Here is a 21,797-nt window from a genome sequence, read left to right on the forward strand (position 1 = left end):
TAGGCAAAGGGACCCTGGGTGCCTTGTAAGCCTCCACTGGGCGTGTGCGAATCCAACCAAGGACGCAAGGCCCAGGCAGCAAAAACTGAGTCTTCCCACTCCACAGCTTCTGACCTCTGGACACCGCAGTTGCGCCTTTCCAGCATGCAGGCCTACTGAGCCCGCTGCTGCTATAGGCGGCTCCTGGGTTCCTCCTTGAGCTCCGGCTGGGCGCACTCATATCCAAACAAGGACACACGGCCATGGCAGTAGAAATTTGGACTTTCCCCTTCCCAGCTGCCTATCTGCAGACACCGCAGTTGTGTGGTTTCAGCACACAGGCCCCCTGAGGCCACCGCCCCAGCAGGCAACTCCTGGGAGCCTCTGGGAGCTGCCATTAGGTGTACACATATCCAACTAAGGGATCAAGGCCCCGGCAGCAGAAACTCAGACTTCTCGCTCCTCAGCTGTCGACCTCTGATCACTGCAGTCACACTGACCCGGTGCGCAAGCCCCCTGAGCACGCTGACCTAGCGGGCGGCACCTGGGTACTTCTCTGAGCCGCTGCATGGTGCCTTGCACCACCCTGGCCACTGGCAGCCAGTCCCCACGGTAGCACCGTTCCAGCACAAGGGCCCCCTGAGCCTACTGCCCAAGCAGACAGCTCCTGGGCGCTTCTGTAAGCAGTCATTGGGCATGCATATCCAACCAAGGGCACACATCAACTGAAGCAGAAACTGGGAAGTCTCCCTCCATAGGGCTGGTGGCACATCACAATCACTCCAATCAAGTGTGTGAGCCCCACGAGCACACACCCCTTGCAGACAGCTCCTGGGCCCCTCTGGGTGCTGCCATTGGGCTTGTGCCTTTTCAACCAAGAGTGCACAGCTCCCTCAGTAGGATCCAGGACATCCCCCACCCAGCTACCTACCTCTGTATAGCTTGGTGAGTTACTGAGGACTTGCTTCCCTGGACAAGGTCACACTGTTTCAGTCACAGACCCAAGATTCCCACATCCGCAGCTACTGGATCCTGAACCCGTTTGTGATGCAGAGAGGGAAATCACTTTGGCCAGAGTCCTACTGCCTCAACCACAGACTACAAGACACCCGCTCCCCCACTGTCATGGTCTCTGGGCCCCTCGTGTTGGGATGCAGAGTGATGCTAATCCAGCGAGAGTCACACCACACTGGCCAAAATCACAAGAACTGAGCCTCAAGCCCTGAGACTCCTTCCTCCAAGGCCATGGACTCTGGGAACCCACAGTAAGCACATACTAGTGAGACCTCAGACAACCTTTTCCACAAGAACCAGAACCATAATCACATCCAAAACAACTTACACAATGAAGACAGGAGTGAGTCACATTGCCAATCTGTGATAAGACTTCATCCATGAATAAGAAACTAACATTCAAGATCCAACTACATCAAGAGAACCCAAATAGCTCTAGTAGGGAGCTCCACTAGATCACCAAGCCCAGGAGACCTGAGAGACCACACCACTAGCACCATACCCTAAAGAACCTAGGTAGCAAAGTAGTTGGATTTAAGACACAGAAACAATTAAAACATTATAGCAAAAAATGGGGAGACAAAAAACAATCCCTAAAGGAAAGAATAAGAGGAATCACCAGAAAGGGAATTAAATGAAATGGAGGCAAGTAACATGTTAGAGAAAGAATTCAGAGTGATTGTTATAAGGATTCTCAAATGGCTGGATGACAAATACACACAACTCAATGAGAATTATAAGGAGCTGAATAAGAATGTCACCAACATGAAAAGGAACCAAAAGGAAATGAAGAATGATATAACTGCAATAAAGAACACAATGGAAAGCTTAAACAGTAGACTAGAAGAGGCTGAGGACCACATCAGCGAATTAGAAGACAACGTAAGAAAAAACACACAAACACAGCAGCAACTGTAAAGAAAACTTAAAAAGCAAGAGGAGAGTCTAAGGGAGCTTTGGGACAACACAAAACGTAACAACATCTGCATAATAGGGGTACCATAAGGAGAGGAAGCAGAGAAAGAAATAGAAAACCTGTTTAAAGACATAATGACAGAAAACTTCCCTGATACTGGCAAGAAAAAAACCTCGCAAGTCTAAGAAGCACATAGAGTCCCAAACAAGATGAACCCAAAAAGACCAACACCAGGCCAGAAGTGAATGAAATGAAATATACAACGTGGTGCAAAGCAAAGGACTGAATCCAAGAATACCATAGCCAGCAAGGCTATCATTCAAAATTGAAGGTGGAATAAGGAACTTCACAGACAAAAAAGGGCTAAGAGAGTTTGTTACCACCAAGCCAACAATGCAAGATATTCTAAAGGGATTGCTGTAAAAAGAAGAAAAAGAAAGACAAAAAGAAACACAAACATTAAGAATAAAAATGATGACAAACAAGAACTTATCAATAATAACATTAAACATAAATAGATTAAATGCTCCAATCAAAAGACATAGGATATGCTGTAACCAGTTTGGCTCAGTGGATAGAGTGTCGGCCTGCAGACTGAAAGTTCCCAGGCTCAATTCTGGTCAAGGGCATGTACCTTGGTTGTGGGCACATCCCCAGTAGGGATTGTGCAGGAGGCAGCTGATCAATGTTTCTCTCTCATTGATATTTCTAACTCTCTATCCCTTTCCCTTCCTCTCTGTAAAAAAATCAATAAAATATATATATTTTTTAAAAAGACATAGGATAGCTGAATGGGTAAGAAAACACGACCCATACATTTGCTGTTGCAAGAGACCCACCTCAGAACAAAGGATTCACACAGACTGATAGTGAAGGGATGGAAAAAAATTTTTCAGGCAAATGGAAATGAGAAAAAAGCCGGGGTTTCAATACTTATATCTGACAAAATAGACCTCAAAGTAAAGGCCATAACAAGAGATAAGGAAGGCCACTTCATAATACTATAGGGATCAATACAATAAGAGGATAAAACTCTGGTAAACATATATGCACCCAATACAGGAGCACCCAAATACATAAAACAACTTCTGGAAGATATCAAGGGAGAGATCGATAGCAGTACATTCATAGTAGGGGACTTTAATACCCCACTACTTGATAAATCCTCTAAACAAAAAATCAGCAAAGAAACAGCAATCCTAAATGACTCATTAGATCAGGTGGACTTAATTGACATCTTCAGAATATTTCACCCCAAAGCTACAGAATATACATTCTTCTCAAATGCACATGGGACATTTTCAAAGACAGGCCATATATTAGGACACAGGCAAAGTCTCTTCAAATTCAAGAAGATAGAAATCATAACAAGTATATTCTCAGATCACAATGGCATAAAACTAGAAATTAACTACAATAAAAACAATGAAAAAAATCAAACACTTCGAAGCTAAATAACATGCTATTAAACAATGATTGGGCCCTAACCGGTTTGGCTCAGTGGATAGAGCGTCGGTCTGCGGACTCAAGGGTCGCAGGTTTGATTCCGGCCAAAGGCATGCACCTTGGTTGCGGGCACATACCCAGTAGGGAGTGTGCAGGAGGCAGCTGATTGATGTTTCTCTCTCATCGATGTTTCTAACTCTTTATTCCCTCTCCCTTCCTCTGTAAAAAAATCAATAAAATATATTTTTTTTAAAAATTTTAAAAAAACAATGATTGGATTACCAAAGAGATCAAAGAAGAAATAAAAAGCATCCTGGAAACAAATGACAATGAAAACAACAATCCTAAATCTATGGGACACAATGAAAACAGTACTGAGTGGGAAGTTCATAGCTCTACAGGCCTACTTCAAAAAATGAGAAAAAATAGTATAAATTATCTAACCTTGCAACTTAAAAAATTAGAAAGAGAGCAACAAGAAAAGCCCAGCATAAGCAGAAGGAAGGAGATAATAAAGATCAGAACAAAAATAAACAACATAGAGACCAAAAAATTAATAAAAAACATCAATGAAACCAAGAGCTGGTTCTTTGAAAGGATAAACAAGATTAATGAACCTCTAGCCAGACTCACCAAGAAACAAAGAGAGAGGACCCAAATAAAGAAAATTAGAAATGAAAGAGGTGAAGTAACAACTGAAGCCACAGATATACAAAGGATTGTAAAAAAATACTATGAACAACTCTACTCCAACAAACCTGGGCAACCTCAACGAAATGGACACATTCCTAAAAAAATAGAAGCTTTCAAAACTCAATCAGGAAGAATCAAAAAACCTGAATAGGCCAATAACTACTGATGAAATTGAAACAGTAATCAAAAAGCTTCCAACAAACAACAGCCCTGAAACAGATGACTTCACAAGGGAGTTTTACCGAACATTCAAAGAAGAACTAAAACCAATCCTTCTCAGACTATTCAAAAAAGTTCAAGAGGAAAACACACTTCCAAGCTCTTTCTATGAAGCCAGCATTACCCTAATCCCAAATCCAGATAAAGACACCACAAAGAAAGAAAATTATAGGCCAATATTCCTGATGAACATAGATGCTAAAATCCTCAACAAAATTTTAGCAAACCGGATCCAGCATTACATTAGAGAGATCATACACCATGACCAAGTAGGATTTATCCCAGGGATGCAAGGATGGTACAATATCTGCAAATCAATAAATGTGATACTTCACAAAAACAAATTGAGAGACAAATATCACATAATCATATCAATTGATACAGAAAAGGCATTTGACAAAGTCCAACATCCTTTTCTGATAAAAACGCTTAGCAAAGTGGGAATAGAAGAATCATACCTCAACATAATAAAAGCCTTATATGACAAACCTACAGCCAACATCATCCTCAATGGGCAAAAACTAAAACCATTTCCCCTCAGAACAGGAACAAGACAGGGATGCCCGCTTTCACCACTCCTGTTCAAAATAGTACTGGAAGTGCTAGCCACAGCGATCAGACATGAAGAAGAAATAAATGGCATCAAAATTGGAAAAGAAGAAGTAAAATTGTCATTATTAGCAGATAACATGATACTGTACATAGATAACCCTAAAGACTCCATCAAAAAATTATTAGACTTAATAAATGAATTCGGCAATATAGCAGGGTACCAAATTAACGCCAAGAAATCTATGGCATTTTTATACACCAATAGTGAACTTACAGAAAAAGAGATTAAAAAAACAATTCCATTTACCATTGCACCAAAAAAATTAAGGTACCAAGGAATAAACTAAAGAGATAAAGGACCTGTTCACTGCATGGGAGAACATATTTGCCAATATTATCTCCAATAAGGGTTTATTCTCCAACATTTACAGGGAAATCATACAACTTTACAAAAGGAAGATAAACAACCCAATCAAGAAATGGGCAATGGACCTAAATAGATAATTTTCAAAAGAGGACATAAGGAAGGCCAAGAGACATATGAAAACATGCTCAAAGTCACTAATCATCTGAGAGATGCAAATCAAAATGACAATGCGGTATCATCTCACACCTGTCAGAATGGCTATCAACAACAAATGACAAGTGCTGGTGAGGATTCAGAAAAAAGAGAGCCCTTGTGCATTGCTGGTGGGAATGCAGACTGGTGTAGCCACTGTGGAGAACAGTATGGAGTTTCCTCAAAAAACTAAAAGGGGAGTTTTCTCCCCTTTGACCCAGTGATCCCACTTCTAGGAATATATCCCAAGAAACTACTAGTAGAAACACCAATCAGAAAGGATATATGCACCTCTATGTCCATTGCAGCACAATTTACAATAGCTAAGATTTGGAAACAGCCTAGGTGCCCATAATCAGATTAGTGGATTAGAAAACTGTGGTATATCTACACAATGGAATACTATGCTGTGGTAACAAAGAAGGAATTCTTATCATTTGTAATAGCATGGATGGAACTGGAGAGCATTATGCTAAGCAAAATAAGTCAGTCAGAGAAAGATAAATATCACATGATCTCACTCATTTATGGAATATAATGAACAACATAAACTGATGAATTAAAACAGATCCAGAGACAGAGAATCATGGATCAGATGCTCAAACCTCAGATGGAAGGTCGGGGCAGGGGGGGTGGGATCAACCAAATGACTTGTATACATGCATATAAGCATAATCAATGGACACAGACACCAGGGGGTGAGGGCATGAACGGGAGTGGGGAGGGGTAATGGGAGGATATGGACACATATATAACACCTTAATCAATAAAGAAAAAAAAATGCAATTCCAGTGGGTCTGAGTTACTTCACAACAAACTGATTATAACTAAAGAGGGTCCAACTTTATCCCTTATCTACCTTATATGAAACCTTTCCAGATAATGCCTCATTCTTCCTTAGTCAACCTGTTCCTTTATCAAACATTTGCCGGATTTTACATTCCCTAATCTGAAAATTCTGTCTATTTGTAAAGTCTGGCCCAATGGCACTATTGCCATCCCAATTTACTGGCTGTACAGTTGAAGATGTCATGGATCCAATGAAGGCTGCTCTAATTCCAGGCTCCCAGCCATTGATATTAGTCATTCTGTACCTTTAATCTAGCTATTCAAAGGTCCCTACTATACAGAGAATTAACAAGGAAGTACATACATTTCTAAAAAGAACTTGGGAGCTATGAAGTACCTTAGACAATATGAAGTTGATCAGAATAACTTCATATGTGTTCATAACACTGTTAATTTCATTCATCTCTCTTCTATCCATCCATTTACTCAAAAACATTTTTTCTGTTTAAATTTTCAATTACATTTGACATTCAATATTATATTAGTTCCAGGTTTACAGCATGGTGATAATAATCACCCATTATATAGCAAGTACTGTGCTAGGCACTAATGTGTAAAAAAGATACAAGATAAAATCTCTCAAGGATGCTCATAACTTGAGTAAAACATGTGTGTGGGACAAAGATACACAGCAATATAATATGATGAGTGATATAACACCGAGCTAAAAATCTGTATACTCCAAATTTCCCAAATTGAATATATTTCCTTATTTTGAGATATACCTCATCCTTCCTTCACTATGAAGCTAAACATCTCCTTTAAAAATAAAAATTGGGTTATATCACAATCCTTATTGAAAATGCCTTAGCCACTTCAACATGAGCTGGCATGGATGGCCTGGCATGGGTGCTCTAGATTTATCCACCACCCTCTCCTCATCCTAAACCACTGCCCCACTATCTCTTTGCTCCATACACACTTCCCTCCTTTCAGTGCCTCAAAGATGCCAGACACTATCTACCACTGGGCCTTTGCACCTGCTGCTTAGTCTCAGTGGAATAGTCTCCTTTAAAACTCCACCTTTCATCTGGGTAATTCCACTCATCCTTTAGATCTCTAGGATCACTTCTCTGACTCTCACACCCTCCAAATCTGGTCAATTCTGTGGTGAGATGCATTCACTCATAAAACCACATTCCTTTCCTTTAGAATTTAGATCTCAATTTGTTTTTATACTTTCATTAGTATAATCATCAATGAATGTAAGTTCCATGAAATGGAGACTATTAATGTTATCTTCCATACCTAGTATCTGGCACTCTGTAAGTATTCAATAAATGTTGTTTATTATAAAAACCTATTGATAAATTAAGAGCTTCTTTTAGTGTATGGCATACTAAGAGTAATACTATAGAAAAAGTACACATTTTTGAGGGTGGGGGGCATCAAAGAAGTCAGAACAAGGTTATCAGTATTTAAGGCATGGGCATAACTTAATTTTTCTATTTAACAATTTTTCCTATGGTCTCCTTTGAATAGAATATACCAACAACCCAAAGGAACATACCTATGCAGGCTAATCTCTCTGCTAAGTTTTAAACTTTCCCATAGATTTCTATTTTACCTACTTCCTTATATTTAATGATTGATTGAACTTGATGTGAAGAAAGACCATTACCTTTGGGATCGAAGGAAAGTCATTTTGAAAGCTGCTCAGGATGTAGACAGATTAAGGTGCCTCAGCCCAGGAAATGACCTTAATCAAGCCATTTGATTGTTATGGGCTTTTAACAGCACTGCCAAGGAGACCAAATAAAAGTTAGTTCCCATAGGACAGACAATGTTATATCCAAGCTGAGCTTTATGGAAAATAAAAATGTGAATCCTAAGTTATTGAAAAATATTGTCATATGAGCATAGCATACATCCTGTTTGGTTTCAAGGAGCCAGATATGAAAGCTAATGATCTCAGTATCATAACCAGCCTCTCAATCAGTCTCCACTGGGAGGGACAGCAAAGAAAGCTGATTGACAGACCAAAATAATGAGCTGCATTTGCCCCAGGAGAAAGGACCCTGAAGGTCAGTGTTATAGGTAACTAGTAAATATCACCACTGGTGTAGAAATAGATAATTCTCTGGGTTGTTATTAATAGAAATATTTATAAAGTGTCCACAGTGCATGAGAGGCACCATGAATAATATACTTGAGGACAAGAAGGGAGACAGAGAAAGAGCATTTTGCTGAAACTTTCAGCAGTCCTAAGGGATTCTCCCTTTTCTCCCATTTGTATTCTTTTATTTTTGGAGTTGATGAAGCAGAGGGTGGAGATCCAAGAGCAAGGAAATAAGCGTGTTGTAAGGAAGACAACTCGAGCAGGACACAGAGAGAACAAAGAAAGGAAGAAAGACACAAAGGTAAGCTAGGTGGGAGCATGAAAACTTTAAAAATAATTAGTTTCCCTTTAGAGCTCATCACATAGTGATTTCCAGTTTCCAAAGCACTGCGCGCACTCTACTTTATGCTACCTCACATCAAGCTTGTAAAACAGACCCGACAGGGATCACCACCCTGGTTCTTCTTTTCTACTTGATCACCAAGGTTCAGAGAGAATGCAAGATGCCCAAAGTCCCAGAGCGAGCAGAGAAGCAGGAAGAGTCTGCACCGTGTTTCTGACAGCAGAATGCATCTGGGGAGGGCAACAAAGAAACTCCACGTATTGAGGTTGGTAGAGCATGAGCCTGTGTAACTGCTGGTACTATTACCTGTCCATGGGTTAAGCAGAGCAGCTTCTGGTAAAGGAGAAACTCTTAAGTTTTGTTTTTCTACTATTAACTCAAACTGCACACGTTTACTGCAAGCCTACTATGAGCCTGTTCTAGGGAAAAATGGACCCTGAGTCCTCTTAACACTTCCCTCTCTGCTTATGCAGAAGGAAAGGCAAGAAGCACAGTTCTTGTTGAGACTGCTTTTTGAGATCAACAAACATGTTTTGTTTTTTTCAGTTCTCACTTTACATCATAACTTTTCTCCACAACCTTGACAAGAATTCTAGATCATGTGCTCTCGGATTTCAAAAAGTGCATCTGACTTTAACTTGATTGGTATAAAGCATAGGACAGAAACGCTCATGGTGTATTTGATTGTTGATTAAGATCCTGAAACTTAGTATGCAGAGGAAATAAAGAAATGTTCATCCTTATTAAAGCCCTGAGTCCCATGTTAAAAATAGAAGAGAAGGGTTTTTAGATAGAGAAGATATTTTTATAATTAATCAATCTTATTTATGGTTTGGAATGAATCTATACAAAAGGTGTCCAAATCACTTAGTTTCTCTTCAGCACATTGCCATTTTAAAGTGATGTAAACATCTCATAAGCACCTGGGTGCTATGGCTCCAGAGTACACTCAGGCCATGCTAAGATGAATCCAAAATCTGGAGCAGTCCACACAGGATTGGGATTGCTGGTGAGTCACTTCCCAGTGTTGCACAAACTTCCCATAAACCATTTTTAAAGGGAGACTTATGTCAAGGTGGCAGGAGGTGGACAGGAGTCAGAGTAAGGGTAGTGAGATAGGGAAGACAAGCTCCAGAAGCTTAAAAGACCCAGCAACACGCAAAGACACTCTCTAATAAACATTGATATCATCTTCAGGACCAAGCAGCCAAGTTCGTAAAAGCCACCCTCTGCATGCCCTCTCCCATCTCATGATTCGGCCCCAAACTTGAAAAGCTAATACACACTGCTGTCATACAAGCTCCCTTTGCTCTACACACACACATACATATGTTCTTAAAGTGCAGAACTTCCTAGTCCTTGGGGTAGACAATACTAGTGCATTCTTGCTCTTGGGTTGTTCCATATGATTTAGTCTAGCCAATGAGATAGAAGCAGTGAAAAGCTCAAGCACAACTCCAAGTCTTCCTCTGCCACTGTCCTGATGATTGCAGAGGAGTTCTCATGTGGAGATTGAGCTAATACAAGATTGGAGCAACTGGATCACTGAGCATGTTGAACAGATGCCTGAAAGAGTTGCCTCAACCTACAGTGGACTCCGTGTGCGAGAAATAAGCTCTGTTACACTACAGAGATTTGGGTGTTGTCTTTTTATAGCAGTGTAACTTAGTTTAGCCTGACTAATTCAGTCCACTTGTCCATATGATTAATCACCAAATTCTCCTCATTCCATCTCATCGATACTTCTCAAATCCAACTAATTCTAACCATTGTTACTACATTATCAGGTTATCATTCCCCCCATCTATTAATGAAACAGGTCTCCTTGCCTCTGGACTTGATCCATTCTAATTCATTTTCTATACAGCCAAAGTCATCATTCTAAAGTGCAAACAGTAATCTTTTGTTCCTTTACCTAAAATCATTCAATGGTTCCCTATTGCTCTGAGGATAAAATGCAAACTCCTTCCCATGACCTTCAAGGCCCTCTGTAATTAGACCTCCGCTTACCTCTCCTTCTCATCACTTGACATTCTATTCTCTAGGCTCTGTCCTATCGATGTCTGATCTCCAGGAACTACCAAGGTGTGGACTCATTTTTCCTTCTCCCTAGAATGCTGTTATCCACCCAGTACAACTTTCTCTAAGCTAATTCCCTAGAAACCTGTTCAGGCAATACCTCCTTTCCTGACTTTATAAGGCTGAGCTGAGTGTTCCAGAGTCAACCTCTGCTCACCCCTGTCAGTGGTCACCTCTTCAGGGAGCATGATCGCCCATCCCCTTGACACTCTTCTGCCAGAGTGAGACAGGAACCGCTTTCTAGTCATCACTCCATCCCCAGGACTAGCACACAACCAACTTCTAACAAATATTTGTCAAATGAAAAAAATGAGTGAGTGAATAAGTGCTTAAATCCAAAACATCTCTTTTCCAGCTTCCTCTCCTTCTCAGTGACCTCAGGCATAGAACAAAAGCAAAGAGGGCCAGGGGAGTTAAAGTCTGCTCTATCTGGCTTTAAATTTTCCCACTACCACTTGGAAACTGTGTGACCCCAGGCAAATAACCTAATCCTTCTTAGCCCCAAATCTCCATTTGTGAAATAGGAGTAATCACATCTCCATTATAGAGTAGTAAAAAGTGGAGTTGTGAACATAAAACAGCCACAGATGGAGAGGCACAAAGCAAATGCTATATATAAATGGTAGGTATAATATTATTCTTGTTATTATTATTATTGATCATATAAAAACTAGTCTGATGGCAGCAATGGAAATGCACTTACTTGGAAGTGAGATCAGCTTTCATTTCAAGCAGGAACAAAGAGCAAACAATTAGACTGGAAATGAGTCTAGAGAACTATACGGGGATAATGGACTCCTACTCAGCTCCCCTGCCAGCTTCCTCTGTCCTGCTCATTCTTTATATTTTTCTAAATACATTAATTTTTAAGATACTCCCAATATTCCTTTTTGTTTCTCTTAGAACTCGTGCTCTTATGCCCTGCATCCTGTATTCTCCATGCTCCCTTCTCTTTTCATCCTTAAAACTCCTCTCTGCACATTTCCCTTTTTACATCCCGACTAAGAAGAAGAAGAAGAAGGCTGCTAATGAACACTAGTAATCAATCCTTCCTTAAATAGTAAGTCTACATTCCAGGTCTTCAAAAGTCCACATCTGTCATTCACTCAACACACACTGATTGTGTACCCACTGATCTAAGCCTGGGGCATTGAGCTAGGTGCTGTGTTTTTCTCTAAATAAACATTAATTATAAACTATTGCCCATATCTAATTAGAATAAAATATCTTCAATACAAAGCTAGTCCCCTTTCATACTCGGGCCTTCCTAGTACCCAGGCAAAGAGAGGGGTTTTTATTTTGTTGTTTTTCATAAATCATGTACCAAATTGGTTTTATAGTATTTAATTTGCAGTATATATGAGACTTGAGATTTTTAATGAAAATTAGCCATTCCTTTGAGTGAGCTATAAAGACATGAATGCATAGATGTCATTTCTGGTACTCTAAGAACCTGAAATTATCCACATAAGTGCATTTAGCTCTTTACCCTAAATATCTCACAGCATAGAACAATGTCACATATTAAAGAACATAGTCATTTCTGAATTTTTTAATTTTGTATAATTTGAGGTTGTTATTGCTAAAAAGGTCTGATGAATAAAATAAAATTCAGTTTATATCACTTTCTTATTTCCTATCCCATCCCCCTACACTGCCTCCTATATAAATTAAATGAGGCAATAGTATCATAGAGAGTAAACAGGTCAGGAAGTTCAAAGATGTAACTTCTAGTAGTGCTCATTAGAGTGTTGTCTGTAGGAGACACTGGCCTCTGTTACTCTCTGATTCCTCATAAAGAAAATGGAAAGAAATGCTACATGACCAATGATTTACTAAAAGGGGTTATTAAAAAAAACCCCAAAAAACAGAAAGTTGACAAGTTACTAATCTTTCTCAATAACTGATGTTCAATATTAAACAGCCCTCACTTTCATCAAACTCCTCCTTATGATTTTTTCCAACCCTTGGTATGTGTGAAATGCTCTGAATTATTTCTAGAAACTCAAGTACACTATCAAATCAAGGTGTTGTCATGGTAAATGCCCCTCCGCTCTTCTTTGATATGAACTCTTCCTGAGATACTGGTTTTCCATCGTTAACAGCATGAATATATTTCTCCTTCTGTGATTCAAGATATTACACCACAAATAAACTCCATCCTAGTGAGTCACATTTAGCCACATTCACAAGATATAATGTCACCACAGGTAGTAAACATGCTCAAGGAAAGATTCAAGTCTTAGATCTCTGTCTCCATAGACAACCCATCCATCGGATTTGTTTAGGGCAGGGGTGGGCAAACTTTTTGACTCGAGGGCCACAATGGGTTCTTAAACTGGACCGGAGGGCCGGAACAAAAGCATGGATGGAGTGTTTTTGTGAACTAATATAAATTCAAAGTAAACATCATTACATCAAAGGGTACGGTTTTTTGTTTTTTTTTTTTAGTTTTATTCATTCCAAAAGGGCCGGATCCGGCCCACGGGCCGTAGTTTGCCCATGGCTGGTTTAGGGGATCCTGAGTGGAGTGGAGGAAACTGACCTAATTATCTGTGCTCTTGGAGTGTAAAGGCTCCTGCATAAGCTCTTACATGTCCACGCCAGATTTATTCCTTAAATTTAAGAGCTTCCACCAGCGATGAAGAAGTAGCATTCATCCCTTTCAACAAAAAGATAAGTTACCTCTTATTTTCAGATGGTAGTTGTTTTTTCAGGTAAAAATCTACCAGCTGCCCAGGTCCCTGTGCATCTCAGCAGGTAAGGTTATGTTCTTCTATTGCAGGTTGAACATGAGGGCTGAGTGACCAGATTGAGGTTGGTTGGTTTATCTGTCTATGTTATATCATGGTTCTTCCTGCCTTTTCTCCTTTTGGCCATTTGCCAATGAGGATTTTTGGATGAGGTTAAGCTAATCATTGTAAGTTCCATTTCAACTTCTAAATCCCTCATTTTGGAATATGACTGCAGATGTCTTTGCATCTTCCCAGCTTTACTATGGGACAAAGTTACAATGATTTCATCTAATTTTCTTTTTCCTGTGACTATTGTGAGATGAGTAAAGTCCCTAATTAATTAGCATATACCATTACCAAAACAAATTCAGGAGGGTTTGGTCTTTATAATACTGGCTGATGGGTAATGCTGCTATTTTCTCAGGCTACATTTTAGCCAAATAGCTTCTGCTGACATGTGACTTAACAGACTGTTGATAGTCAAGGAGCAGACAGAGCTTCCCAGGGAAATAAAAGAAAACTTGCAGAACTAGCTTGAAGGACACACTACATATTTGTTATCAAGACACTAAACTATTATGTTTGTATATTTTCCTTAAGTGCTCACGGCCTTAAGGAAAACGTGTATTCATGAAACCTATTTTTTAAAATAGATATTTATTTTTGCAACTTTTCTTTATAAGAAACAAAAATTACAACTATCATTATATTTTACCCTAGGCAATTTCTTTATTATTTTTTTATTGTTGACATTATTACAGGTGTCCCCCATTTTTTCCCTGCTTTGTCCCCCTCCACTCAGGCCATAATCACTATCAACCTTTTGTTATCCCTGTTTCCTATGCCCAGAGCTACATAAGCCCGGACTGTCCTGTTAAAAGGTACTGTTTAGACCAAGGAGCAGGCTTTTAAGTCACTGCCTACCTTCTTGGTCAAAAAGTAAAAAAGTAGAAGACTGAAGAGTAACAATAGCTCAGAGAATTGAATACGTCCTTAACCCAAGAATGTTCAGGAAACTTTTTTAAAAATATATTTTTATTGATTTCAGAGAAGAAGGGAGATGGAGAGAGAAAAAGAAATCCAATGATGAGAGAGAATTATTATCAACTGCCTCCTGCATGCTCCCCACAGTGTACTGAGCCCACAACCCAGGGCGTGTGCTCTGACTGGGAATCAAACCATGACCTCCTGGTTCATAGCTCAATGCTCAGCTACTGAACCATGCCAGCCAGGCAGGAAACTTTAATATTGGATATTGGAGCAGGAGTTTCCAAATGCAAAATATTAAATTAAAAGGCCAATTTAGAAACAAAACAATAGTCTCCAAGGTGAGAAAATAGATTACATTTCAGCCTTAAATCTTACTTTTTCTGATTGGGGAAATTCTAACTATTGACTGCATCTCTATAAAGTGTTATGTTTCAATAACCAACCAATTAACAAAGTTTTTAGTGTTTGAGTTCTCATCCAAGAATTGCATTTAGCTTCTACTTACTCTTATACAATATTTAAAAATATCCTGTGCCTTAGTTTCTGATCTGAAATTAAAAATATAAAGAGCAATTCAATAGTTATTTGAATGAAATAACTAAAGCAAGTGGTAGATTGAGACAATAAGTGTTGTAGGTTACCACAGTTTTCTTTTCATCCCTTTCCCATTAACACGACCAAGCCTTCCTGGGGCAAACATTCCAGGCAGGTTATACATTCTGGGTTTATCTTCTTGATAGTCAAATTATTCTTCCACTTAGTGAGCTGACCAAAACCATGCAAAGAACTCCAAATAATTCACCTATTACATTAAACTTATGTTACTGTAGACCAGTAGTTCTCAACCTTCTGGTTCTTTAAATACAGTTCTTCATGTTGTGACCCCAGCCATAAAATTATTTTCGTTGCTACTTCATAACTGTAATTGTGCTACTGTTATGAATCGTAATGTAAATATTTGATATGCAGGATGGTCTTAGGCAACCTCTGTGAAAGGGTCGTTCGACCGCCAAAGGGGTCGCAACACACAGGTTGAGAACCGCTGCTGTAGATTAAATGCTATTTTTTTCTTCACTTTCTCATAAAAACATTGATGCAGTAACTTTGTGTTAAGTCAAAGATACCTCAATAGGCCCACGTGGATTTGGCACTACTCTCTTCCCAGGGCTCCATGCTTGCTCTTCCCTAATGGGGCCTGTCTCCAGTCCTTATCCTTTTAAACATTCCCTATCAACCTAAATATAATAATTCCGGTCTCTAAGCTAATCTATTCAATCCTATTATTACTCTCCACCCCCATCCATCCTTTGCATCAGACACTTTCTCTATCAGAAGCAAGCCTCATCTTCCCCAACCTGTAGTTTCCTTTCACTGTGCTCCTCTCCAAACCTACACATTGCCATCACTAACAACCTCCTGTGATTAAAGGAACCAGCACTCTCAGTACAGTGCTTGATGCAGAGCAGTAACATTAAGATGTGTCCAACAGGAGGAAAAAATTGAACAAAGGGGGTACATAAAATGAAGAGGATTCATTGACCAGCAAAAATCAATGAAGCAAAAATGGACCATTTTCCTCTCATTGATTTTCCACTGCTCATTGTGTGTTGACAGCCATCTCTGCAACTTTACACTCCCTGTGTAGCTCCCAGGGAGGCCATGTGACAACATGGGAACACTCACAACTCTTGGCCAGGCGCTTCCTATTCCACAGGGTTATAACAACATACTGAAAAGAAATTCACACTGAGGAAACAATTATAGTTTCTGACCCAAGAGTTAAATGCATCCAACACAGTCTTGAGCAAGACTGCCCTCCCTGGATTCTGATGAAATCACACTACAGCCCTTGCTCAGTGGCCTCTTGACTTTGCCTGGCCAAGTTCTCAGTTATGCTGTCCTGGGGGAACCAAGACCTACCCTCTTCCGGACTCAACCACTCAGTATTCTAGAGAAATCGCATTTCACAAAAAGTGCCATCCATCATCTGCAAAAGCCAGGAAGTTTTAAGTCCCTGCCAAGAGCAGGGGCAGATATTCTGAGTAATTGGATGCTGCTTCTGTAACCTAACTGCCGCCTGAGCAGCTGGAGACAAGAGGTGAGGTGACGAGAAATCTTCTCAGAAGAGGATGCCAGACACTTTGGATTCCATCTCCGAGGAAATCAGGTGTGTGTCAAACTCCCTGCCTATTTTTAAACAGCACATGCATTCTAAAACAAGTCAGCATAGACTTTTTTAAAGACGTTATTTACCAGGATGTGTCATGCAGTCACTTAGGCTCCAGAGAAGCTCAGATAAAGATAAACTCCTTTTGATACATGCCTAGAATATGGAGGAACTCAGCCCTGGATGCATTCATCGCCCTTTGTTTTTCCAATAGGAAAATGACTTAATAACAACGAAGTCCCCATTTCCTTATTAGCATTCCACCAGGGGTACTCAAGGCTGTGCATTCATCTACATCAGTCAATAACAGAGCAAGAGTGCTCCTGTGTAATTAAACCCACCCATGTTCAGACAGACATCACGTGACAAGATAGTAGCCACAAAATATTTACAGGGAAGTTGGAATGGCACAAACTTGACTTTGGGGAGGGACTAAGGGTTTGCTGCATGTGTTTACAGTATTCAATATCTAGATGTTCTCAATGAAAGCATAATGCCTATAAAATTGAGTTAACAATGATATATTGGTTAAGGTTTACCATCCTTAATTTTAAAAATAAAATATACCTAACATAAGCTTACTAGATGAACCCAGAGAATAAGTTGTTCTACAAGTAACCAACCACCACTTTTCTTTCCTTCTCTTCTTTCACCTTCCTGCCTTTTTGTTCTTCTTTCCTTTCACAAACATTGATTGAATGCCTCTAGGTGGCAGGCCCTATGCTACAAGTTGACTGAGGTGTTACCATAGCTCTTGAGGAACATACAGCTTGGTCTTGAGGAGCAGATAAAAGCAATGCTACATCAAAGAGGGATAAATATAATGATCGAGAGAAACACAAAATGCTAAGAAGCACGGAGAAGGGGCATTCTGGGACAGAATCATAGAAGGCTTCTAGGAAGAGGTCTTTTCTTGAACTTAGTTTTAATTGTTAAGGAGTAGTTAGCTAGATAAAGAAAGCAAGGGTAGTCAGAAATAACAGCATGAGAGAAGGTGTGAAATAACATGCTAGATTCAACAGTGATTGAATTTGGCTTCAGCCAAAGTGTACATGTATGAGGAGAGATGAAAGAGAAATGAGGCTCAAAACAGCAGCCAGAGGCAATTATAGACCTAGCAATCACATATACCAAGCTAAGGAATTTGAACTTTACCTTAAAAATTAAAAATTCATTGAAATTGTTTTAGCAATTTAAGACTACCATAGTTGAACTTGCCCTGTCTCCAGCTTTAACCAATAGAATAGGACAGCAGCCACTTCTGATCTCAGGCCTTCAGAAGCATCCTATATTTCTGCTCAGGTTCCTGCCTGGGAGGAGAGAATATCAGGTAGCCTCTGTTCCTTCAGCCCAGGTCCTGGAATGAACAGACCCAAATCTGGTTGCACCAAGCCCAACCAACCTCAGCCAAAATCAGCCAGATCTCAGCTCCTCCGGAGCCATGAACAAGAAAAACAATACACGTTGTTACAAGCTCCTGAGATTTGGGCTATTGCTTCTTATATTGTCTTATTGTAGTAATAACTGACTGATAAAAGCCTGGAGTCCATTATTCCCACTTTTGAAATCAAAATAATTAGGTGATGGTCAATTAAGACTCAATAAGAAATTCATTTCTCTTTCATAAGGACAATATAGGCATACCTGAGAGATATTGCCAGTTAGGTTCCAGACTGTGCTAATAAGACAAAATCACAATACAGAGAGACACATGAATTTTGGGAGTTTCTCAGTACATATAAAAGTAATGTTTACATTATACTATAGCCTATTAAGTGTGCAATAATAGCATTATGTCTAAAAAAAAACAACAATGGACATACCTTAATTTAAAAAAACTTTATCACTAAAAATGCTAACCATCATCTGCCCTCAGCAAATCATAATCTTTTCTCTGGGGAAGGGTTTTGCCTTGATGTTGTTGGCTGAGCAGGGTGGTGGTTGGCTGTGGCTACCTCTCAAAATAAGACAACAATGAAGTGTGCTCATCGATTGACTCTTCCTTTCATGACTGATTTCTCTGTAGCATGTGCTGGTGTTTGACAGTATTTTACCCACAGAACTGCCTTCAAAATTGGAGTCAATCCTCTCAAATCCTGCCACTGCTTTATCAACTAAGTGTACAGAGTATTCTAAATCCTTTGTTTTCATTTCAACAATGTTCACAGCATCTTCACCAGGGGTAGATTCCATTTCAACAAACCACTTTTTTCTTGCTTATCCATAAGAAGCAACTCCTCATCCATTAAAGTTTTATCATGAGATTGCAGCAATCCAGTCTTGACTCTTAACTCTAATTCTCTTCTTTCTTTTTCCTCTGTTTTTATTTTTATTCGTATTTCTTTTAGGCTGAATTTACTCCTGGGCCACAAGTTTTTGTTTCTTCAGTTTCTTCTGAGATATCTTTTTCTGAGCAACCTCCTCTTCTGGTTTAGGAAAAATTTGCTCTTTTTCACTAAGGATCATCTGTCTCAATGTGGCAGGGAGAGCTCATGCATGGGTTAATCTGTGCATAAGCTCTGTTACTTCTGTGCCACAATGTTGGGGCTTTGTTCACCTGGATGTGCTCAATGATCAGAGAATCTACATCTAAACCCTTAAGCTCAGCATTACTTTTGCATTTTTAAGCAGGTGCAGCAAAAATTCAGCACTCTTTTTGGGCCATTGACTCTTCTGTCCACTGTTTGCCTGGGCACACCTACCAACTCCACCATATGACGGAATGGTACACATAGCTTCTGTAAAATGACATCATTCACATACATGGTGGCTTTTTGAATATGCATATCTTTGGTGGCCTGGGCAATTTCATGAGTCTTCTATAAGTGAACACGCAAATTTGAACCTCTTGATTTGCATGGTTTTGTGGTGTTTTCTGGGTCAAGTGAATAGTAAACCATTTTCAGAGGTTACCACTGGCAACTTTCAGGAAGAGTAGTTCTTATTATTTCCACCACATCTGCAGTTATCTCCTTCACTGAAGTCTTAAGCCTTTCAATGTTATCCATAGGGTTCCAAACTCCTGGTAATGCTGATATTTTGACCTGTTCCCACGAATCATGAATGTTCTTAATGGCATGTAGAATTGTGAGTCCTTTCTGGGAGGTTACAATTTATTTTACCCTATTCATCAGAGGAATCAATATCTATGGCAGCTATAATCTTACACAATATATTTTTAAATAAAAAGACTTAAAAGTTGAAATTACTCCTTGATACAGGGCCTGCAGAATGCATGTTGTGTTGAAAAGCATGAAAACAACATTGATCTACTTTTACATCTCCATCAGAGCTCTTGGGCGACCACGTGCATTGTCAATGAGCAGTAATATTTTGAAAGAAATATTTTTTGGGCAGTAGGTCTCAACAGTGGACTTAAACTATTCCATAAACCATGTTATAAACAAATGTGCTGTCTTCCAAGCTTTGTTCCATTGAGAGAGGACAGGCGGAGTAGATTTTGTATAATTCTTAAGGGCCCTAGGATTTTCAGAATGGTAAATGAGCACTGGCTTCAATTTACAGTCAACAGCTGCTTTAGACCCTAACAAGAGAGTCAGTCTGTCTTTTGAAGCTTTGAGGCCAGACATTGACTTCTCCTCTCTAGCTACGAAAAATCCTAAATGGTATCTTCTAATATAAGGCTGTTTCATCGACACCAAATATCTGTTGTTTCGTGTAGCCACCTTCGTAACTTATCTTAGCTAGGTCTTCTGGACAGCATACTGCAGCTTCTTTAGCAGCACTTGGTGCTTCACCTTGCACTTTTACTAGTATGTTACGAAGACTGTTTCTTTCCTTGAACCTAATGAACCAACCTCTGCTAGCTTCAAGCTTTCCTTCTAAAGCAGTGGTTCTCAACCTTGGCTGCACATTAGAATCACCTAGGAATCTTTTTAAAATCCTGATTTCTGGGTCTCATCCTCCGGAAATTCTGTTTCTTTGTTACTAATGTTGTGGCCTCACCCCATAACAAAGAAACAGAATTTCCGGAGGATGAGGCCCAGAAATCAGGATTTTAAAAAGATTCTCAGGTGATTCTAATGCGCAGCCAAGGTTGAGAACCACTGTTCTAAAGCTTCCTCACCTCTCTCAGCCTTCACAGAATTGAAGAGAGCTGGGACCTTCACCTGGATTAGGCTTTGGGGAATGTTGTGGCTGGCTTGATCTTCTATCCAGATGGCTAAAACTTTCTTCATATTAGCAATAAGCTTGTTTTGGTTTATTATTTGTATAATCACTGAAGTAGCACTTTTAATTTCCTTCAATATTTTTTTCTTTGCATTCACAACTTGGCTAACCATTTTCCACAGAAGGCCAAGCCCTATTAAGTGTTTGACATGCCTTCCTCACTAAGCTTAATCACATCCAGATTTTTATTTAAAGTGAGAGATGTACAAGTCTCCCTTTTACTTAAACACTTGAGGACATTGTAGAGTTATTAATTGGTCTGATTTCAATATTGTTTTGTCTCAGTGAATTAAAGGGTCTGAGGAGAGAGAAAGATGGTGGAATAGCTGGTCAGTGGAGAAATCAGAACACATGCAACATTGATTAACTTCTCTTATATGAGCATGGTTCTTGGTGCCCCAAAACAATTACAATAGTAACATCAAGAAGTTCCAGTCAAGATGGCAGGATATGTAAATGCAGTACTTAAATCTTTCCACAACCACATAAAAATTATAACTAAAATTCAAAATAACCATCATTCAGAACCGCCAAAAATTCAGCTGAACCAAAGTCCTACAACTAAAGATATAAAGAAGAAGCCACATCAAGACTGGTAGGAAGGTCAGAGATGTGGAACAGGTACTAGGGACACAAGGGCAAAAACTGAATTCTCTGATATCAAGATTAGGGCTGCCCTAACTGGTTTGGCTCAGTGAATAGAGCGTCGACCTGCAGACTGAGGGGTCTCAGGTTCAATTCTGGTCAAGGGCATGTACCTTGGTTGCGGGTACATCCTCAGTAGAGGGTGTGCAGGAGGCAGCTGATCGATGTTTCTTTCTCAATGATGTTTCTAACTCTCCCTCTCCCTTCCTCTCTGTAAAAAATCAATAAAATATATTTTTTTAAAAAGACAAGGGGTGAAGGGCAGCTTTCTACTAGACAGAAGTGCTGGCAGTGGACATTGTTCCTTTGCTGAGCCCTCCCCCAACAGAACTGGCAAGCAGGCACCATATCTGAGTTTCCA

At 39.7% G+C, this 21,797-nt stretch overlaps 1 protein-coding gene and 1 pseudogene across 2 annotated transcripts in view; both read right to left on the reverse strand.

Moving 5' to 3' along the window:
- The window catches only part of HS6ST3 (heparan sulfate 6-O-sulfotransferase 3), a gene marked incomplete at both ends in the record, with an annotated part of 710,363 nt that overhangs the window by 291,802 nt on the left and 396,764 nt on the right, over window positions 1-21,797 (reverse strand). The window lies entirely within an intron of this gene.
- On the reverse strand, window positions 18,459-19,500 carry LOC308512839 (large ribosomal subunit protein uL22-like; annotated as a pseudogene). The gene has a single exon. The product of its transcript is annotated as a large ribosomal subunit protein uL22-like (transcript).

This window comes from Myotis nattereri (genome assembly GCF_964212035.1).
Source record: "Myotis nattereri genome assembly, chromosome: 2".
Lineage (NCBI taxonomy): Eukaryota > Metazoa > Chordata > Mammalia > Chiroptera > Vespertilionidae > Myotis > Myotis nattereri.